Source organism: Kryptolebias marmoratus, linkage group LG10 (genome assembly GCF_001649575.2).
Source record: "Kryptolebias marmoratus isolate JLee-2015 linkage group LG10, ASM164957v2, whole genome shotgun sequence".
Taxonomy (NCBI): Eukaryota; Metazoa; Chordata; class Actinopteri; order Cyprinodontiformes; family Rivulidae; genus Kryptolebias; species Kryptolebias marmoratus.
In genome coordinates, this window is record NC_051439.1 from 1,534,775 (window position 1) to 1,541,170 (window position 6,396).

A 6,396-nucleotide genomic window follows, 5' to 3' on the forward strand; every position below is an offset into this window, starting at 1 on the left:
CACCTGAGCAGTGCCACAGACTGATCGACTCCATGCCACGCCGCATTGCTGCAGTAATACAGGCCAAAGGAGGCCCAACTAAATACTGAGTGCTGTACATGCTCATACTTTTCATGTTCATACTTTTCAGTTGGCCAACATTTCTATAAATCCCTTGTTTTTATTGGTCTTCAGTAATATTCTAATTTTCTGATATGATGAATTTGAGATTTTCATTTGTTGTCATTTGTAATCATCAAAATTAAACGAAATAAACATTTGAAATATATGAGTTTGTATGTAATGTATAAATATAATATACAAGTTTCACTTTTTAAATGGAATTACTGAAATCAATCTACTTTTTCATGATATTCTAATTTTATGACCAGCACCTGTAGTTTTTGTGTTCGTCGTGTAAAGACCTTCCTTCCATTCATTTTGTCTTTGTTTCATTTTATAACCTCAGAAAAACACTTTTTCTCAGTCTTTATAAGTCCAGCAGACAAAAGATAGAGAAACAAACTGTAAGGAAAAACTCAAGTTGAGAAATTACTTTTTGTACCAGATTGCATGTCGCCTGACGCCTGCTGCATCAACTCCCTCCTTTCTGACCCTCTGCAAACATCAACACAACCTCAAGTGACCTTTGACAAAAGGTCCTTTGGTCAGCTTGCCTCCTTGTTGTGGTCCTGTTGAGGCCCGAGCAGCCTCTAATGCTCCTTTTCCAAAGGCTCCACTCTACTCCGCTTGCTTTGCACGCATTTCCACCGGCATTTTTTCGAGGCCGGCCCTGCTTTTTTGGTTCCTGCTTCGGAGTAGGGCCAGCGGGCCGGCCCTGCTTTCGTGGGCGGCGCAAGCTTAGCTCCTGTTCACTCGTTGGTCGTGGGTGTGACCAGATGCAAGCATAAAGAGTGAAGGTAGGAATATAAACAACAGCGTTAGCTTACCCTGCAACATTTATGCAGTCTGTCCCCCAGCTGAAGGAGCTGTAAAGCCTGAAATCTCCGGCTGATAACAGCTGTCCTACTCCGTGCAACAATCACGGCATCCAGAGCATTTCTTCCACTGCGCCTCTCTTCCTAAAGTCTGGTTTAGATAAACTAATAATCACTATTTCCATCTTAGATTAATAAAGTATTACTTGTTGCTGATTTATCTTGATAAATCCTCATTCAAAGTAATTACTTAGTAGTCATTCTTCACAAAGATATTCCCTAAACTCTTAGTGTCTTAAATGTTTTTTGTTAATTCTATTTTCTTGACTTAGTTTTATTTTTGTAACAAACCTCAAAGATAAAATTTGGTTTCTTCCTTATTTGGTGTAAACATTATGATAAAGAGTTCCCTGTGATGAGATCTGATAAATGGTACTTAAATAGCGCCTTTCTAGCCAACCAGGCTACTCAAAGTGCTTTACAACACAATGGGTAAATGCCCTCATTTACCCATTCATATAGCACTCTACAGAATGATTTATTCAGATTAGGTTTGTAGAGATGTAGTAAACTCTAATCAATGCTTTAAACTCAATTCATACACCAATGGAGCACACATTGGAGACAATGAAGGGTTCAGTGTTTTGCCCAGGGACACTTCGACATGTGACTGCTGCCAGGAATTGAACTTCCAAGTCTCTCATTGGAGGACGGCTGCTCTAATCACTGAGCCACAGTTGCACCAAAAGTACATGGTAAGGTTTTAATTGAACTGCTCATTTGTTACACTGTGAGAGGCAGGGCCACATAGAGACAAACAAAAGAAACCATTCACACTCTCACCAAGGGACAGGTTAGAGTTACCAATTAACCTAACCTAACATGCATATTTTTGGTCTGTGGGAGGAAACTGGAGTACACCCCACATATGCATGGGACGAGCATGAAAACTCCACCCAAAAAGGCCCCAGGCTGGGAGGCGATCCTGCAACCTTCTTACCTGAACTGCCGTGCCACCCTGACTGTAGCAGCCATCTTGAATTGGGTTGGCTTTAAAAAGTAATCAGTTGTAGATATACATCTAATGATTACTTTCTGAAAGTTTCATTAAAATCTGTTGTCTATTTTATGAGATATTTTGCAGAAAAACAACAACAACACCAAAAAAAACAGACAGACACAGGCCAAAAATTTATTGCCAAACGTTTGCCTTTTGGTAGCAGGTGAAAATGAAGGAGCTTGGAAAATTAAAAGGAAAACCTTTACATCCTCTAGCTTCCTTTGAGGAAACTGATGTCACTTTGGTAGGCCTGATTATTGCCTGCCACAGAAGGTGGAGCGATAATGTTTCTGTCTGTGTCTGTGTGTAGCAGTATGGCCTGGGGACCATGAATGCACCACATAAGTGCCTGTCTCCCATTGGCTCTGGAGCTTGCTGACATCATATAAAGGCGCCTCACTGACCCATCTGACATCACGTTGTTTGCCTTCTGGTCTAAATTCTGCGTTAGTCGGTGCTGTACATTGGCTGCGCACAAATGCACTCGTGAATGCTGCACGAAGGGCACTCTCTCTCCTGGTAGGAAGTTTCTCCCATTTTCTGTGCGTTAGTTAGCTTAGCTTTAGCTTAACCTCCATTGTTTTAATAGGTTGCCTGTAGCAGTTTGCCTGGTCTCCCCAGTTATAGGAGCTACATTTCTTGGGCTCAAGTGGTAAGTTTAATGTCCATTTTTCTTGGTTTTAAATTGAACTTTTTAACATAATTTATTCTTGTTCAGACGCTGCTGTTTGCTCTTTGTGGGCTTCTTGCCCGTCGACCCACATCGGATTTGTTTGTGACGCCCAGCTTCAGCTGACGCTTGCGCTGGTGCTGCTCTGCGTGCGTCCCGTCTGCTCTGCGTGCGTCCCGTCTTCTTCTGTGGCCCTGTTGATTCATCTCGGCTTCAGGATGGAACATTGAATGCACTAAACTTACTGCTGCTGGGCCACCTGTTGCAGTCTGGACCTAATTGTTTTAACCTGGGTATATGTGTATGCAAATTGAACGTGTTCTAATTTATTTTGTGTTTGTGACAGGGCCGTAGCCAGCTCTTGGTGTTGGTGGTGGATTCTTCAGGTGGTGGTCCTTCTTCTGGTTTGTGGTGGACTATTTTTCTTATTTGATGCTGTTTTTTTTGTTTAGCTTGCTGTGTTTTTGTTTAGGCCACTACTCTGTTCTCCCTGCAATCCCAGAGTTGAGCTGTCGAACTGTCTAGCGTGTGTGAATGATTGTGGTTTTTAACATAATTTATATTTTTAATCAGAAACAGATTTAACAATAAAATATTCTTAAACTGCAGGAAATTGTCTCTGGCCTTGTCTGTAATGAGTCTGCGTGCCTTAAAGGTAATTTTAAAGTGGGGCTGTTGCAATAAATTTTAAACATTTTCTGCGACACACGTGCTGCCACATTTTGGCGTTGTTGTTGGAAGGATTCTTACAGTTTTAAGGCCGAGACTTTTTTTCTGCATTTTATTGTTGTATCAGGTGACTTTGTGTGTTTGACAGGTTTGTTAAGCTGTGAATTTTTTTTTTCTCAGTGTTATTTTTAAGGGCAAACAGCAGCGGTCTATTTTAATCTTGCTATTCGTAGCGATGGAGGAAGAGCTACAGGAATTGCGGACCCTGGTTGCTCAATTGAAGGCTGACAACGAGAAGCTGCGTGCAGAACATGCACCTTCTACATCTAGCTCCAGTGCCGGGCCGTCGTCTGCTCCTGCACCCCCTGCTGCCCATGTAACTGACAGGTTGGTGTTTATCCCACGTGACCGTAAATGTCCTATGTTCAGAGGACGGACAGGGCTTAGTGTGGGGGAATGGGTTGAGGAGGTGCAGGCATGTATGCGGGCACGAAATTTGTCGCCAGCAGACCAGGCATTTTTTTTGTATGACCACTTGGAGGGGGAGGCCAGGGATGAGATCAAATATCGCTCCAGTCAAGAACGAGAGGATCCAGCTAAGATTATTTCTATCCTTCAAGAGCTATATGGATGTGCTGAATCATATGTTGTGTTACAGGAGGCCTTTTTCTCCAGAAAGCAATTGGAGGGGGAAACGCTGCAAGAGTTCTCCCTTGCATTGATGGGCCTTATGGGAAAGGTAAAAGCACAAGCTCCTAGGGATATGCTTAACGCCGATGTCTTATTGCGTGATCAGTTTATAGAGTATGTTCTTGACGGTGCCCTTTGCCGTGCGCTAAAACAGTACGTACGTCTGAATCCAGCAGCAACATTGTTTGATGTCAGGGGTGAGGCAATAAGGTGGGAATTAGAGGGTTTGCCAGCTTCTATTCGGGGCCGGAGTAATTCTGTGCCTTTAGCGCATGGCTTTCAGTGTGCGGTGCGTGGTGGTCCACCAGCGGTTGCTAGCCCTACTCGGACAGAGGTTAATGAGATGAAGGAACTCTTAAAACAGCAACAGGAGCAGCTTAATTTGCTTACTCGAAGCATTACTCTTCTCCAAAAGACACAAGAACGCACTCGCCCTCCACATCGAGGTCCTATTATATGTCGACGGTGCCAGCAGCCTGGGCATATTGCTAGGGAGTGTAATGGGCCACGTGTTGCTTTTCGTAAGTCTCCTCCTACATCAGCATCACGTCAGGGGAACCAGCTTTTGGAAAACTAGTGCCCACCGTGTTGCCGAACCACAACTCGGGTAGGGCATCTGTCGGCTCAATTAGTGGTTTGTGTTCAGCAGATGCACCAAAATTAATTGCTTCTTGCCCACATATTGAGGTGGACATGGCGGGAGTCAAGGTGCCTTGTCTGGTTGACACCGGATCAATGGTGTCCACCATTACAGAGGGTTTTTTTCAATGAATTTTTTGAGCCATGGGGTGAAGAGCGTTTGAGAGCGTGCCACTGGCTACAGCTTAAAGCAGCCAATGGCCTCCCTATTCCTTACATTGGCTATTTGGAAGTGTCTATTGAACTGTGTGGTAAGTTGATGCCCCACTGTGGGGTGCTGGTGGTAAGAAATCCTGATGATGGGTTGGCTTCAGTCCCTGGTGTGTTGGGGATGAACGTGATGCGTAGGTGCTACCAAGAACTATTTGGACAGTATGGTAATGCTTTGTTTGATATTACCCCTGTTGCTACATCTCCCATGCCCTTGGTTAATGCCCTGCAAAAATGTCATGTAGCTGAAATGCAGCCTACTCATAATCAGCCTAGTAAGGTCAAGGTGCGAGGCAAGAGGGCCTGTCGCATTCCAGGAGGTGTAATAAAGATCGTGCCAACAACCTGCTGTGAGAAATACTCAGGCACCACTGTTTTGTTCGAACCATCAGAGTCTGGCTTACCAGCTGGTCTGTTGGCATCTCCCGCTCTGGTTCAAGTAGTTCGTGGGACCGCTTATATTCCAGTGGTAAATGTTGGCAACACGGATGTGTTGCTTTACCCCCGAACAACTGTGGGCATTTTGACTAATGTTAATGTGGTGAGTCTCCCAACAGGTGTAACTGAAGTTCCATCGATGTCTGCACATTTCTTCCCAAACAGCTGCTGCTCCTACCCCAGACGGGATTGAGACACTTGATTTGTCTTTGTCTGTAGAGGAACAGAGCCAGGTACAGGCACTATTGAGTAAATACACATCTGTGTTTGCTACTCATGATCAGGATCTGGGTTGTACCAACCTGATCTCACATGATATTCCTCTTCTGGATGACACCCCAGTTAGGCAGCGTTACTGTCGGATTCCTACGTCAGAGTATGAGCTTGTGAAAGAACATATAAATCAGCTCTTGGCAGCAGAGGTAATTAGGGAGAGTTCCAGCCCCTATGCATCACCAATTGTGCTTGTTCGCAAAAAGGATGGCAGCATTAGGCTTTGTGTTGATTATCGTCAACTTAACATCAAAACAAGAAAGGATGCTTTTCCACTCCCTCGCATCGAGGAGTCCCTTGATGCATTGACAGGAGCCCATTGGTTTTCCACTATGGATTTGGCCAGTGGGTATAATAAAGTTCCTGTCACAGCAAGTGATCGCCATAAAACTGCCTTTTGTACACCTTTCGGGCTTTTTGAGTGGAATCGCATGCCTTTTGGTCTCTGTAACACCCCAAGCACATTCCAACGCTTGATGCAGCGCATATTTGGTGACCAACACTGCCAATCCCTCCTCCTGTACTTGGATGACATTGTTGTTTTTTCATCTACAGTGCAGCAACATCTTGAGAGGCTGGATGTGGTGCTAGGGCGGCTTCAAAAGGAGGGCCTTAAAGCCAAGCTGAGTAAGTGCCACTTTTTCCAGAAGGAGGTACATTATCTGGGGCATGTTATCTCTGATCAGGGAGTAGCCACTGATCCCTCCAAAATTGAGGTAGTAGCCAATTGGCCAGTACCCACCACAGCCACTGAGTTGCATTCTTTTTTTGGGGTTCGCTAGCTACTACCGGAGGTTTGTGGAGGGTTTCGGTAAGTTGGCTGCCCCCTT

General features: G+C 44.5%; 1 protein-coding gene and 1 long non-coding RNA gene across 10 annotated transcripts in view; one reads left to right on the forward strand and one right to left on the reverse strand.

Annotated features, from left to right (window-relative positions):
* The window catches only part of dctn1b (dynactin 1b), an 80,912-nt gene that overhangs the window by 17,421 nt on the left and 57,095 nt on the right, over positions 1-6,396 (reverse strand). The gene's annotated exons all lie outside the window — the stretch shown is intronic.
* LOC108228596 lies at positions 2,376-3,255 on the forward strand. The gene is made up of 3 exons (XR_005233614.1): positions 2,376-2,496; positions 2,567-2,629; positions 2,696-3,255. It is a non-coding gene; the product is annotated as an uncharacterized LOC108228596 (long non-coding RNA).